The sequence below is a fragment of the Apium graveolens genome, chromosome 8 (genome assembly GCF_009905375.1).
Source record: "Apium graveolens cultivar Ventura chromosome 8, ASM990537v1, whole genome shotgun sequence".
NCBI lineage: Eukaryota > Viridiplantae > Streptophyta > Magnoliopsida > Apiales > Apiaceae > Apium > Apium graveolens.
The window spans coordinates 134,288,658-134,289,019 of record NC_133654.1 but is presented as its reverse complement, the minus strand read 5'-3'; the positions used below and the strand labels follow the sequence as shown (position 1 = coordinate 134,289,019).

Here is a 362-nt window from a genome sequence, read left to right as displayed (position 1 = left end):
TACAAAATTCAGTTTAGTTTGGGGGTTCTCCTATAGAAGATCCCAACATGCACCTCAGGGATTTCATCGAGATCTGCGACACTTTCAAGTTCAATAGGGTGTCTGAAGATGCTATTAAGCTGAGGTTTTTCCCATTCTCTCTGAGGGATAAAGGTAAGTACTGGTTACATTCTCTACTAACAGGTTTTATCACTAAATGGGAGGATCTTGCTCAAAAGTTTCTCACTAAATTCTTTCCCTATGGCAAAGTCGGCTGCAATCAAGAATGCTCTTACTCAGTTAGCGTAGCAATCTGGAGAATCTTTGTGTGAGGCTTGGGATCGCTACAAAGAGATGCTTAGGAAGTGCCCACACCATGGCAT

General features: G+C 42.3%; 1 non-coding gene across 1 annotated transcript; it reads right to left on the bottom strand.

Annotated features, from left to right (window-relative positions):
- Window positions 1–255: 255 nt before the first annotated feature.
- LOC141681267 (small nucleolar RNA R71) lies at window positions 256–362 on the bottom strand. The gene has a single exon (XR_012558707.1). It is a non-coding gene; the product is annotated as a small nucleolar RNA R71 (small nucleolar RNA).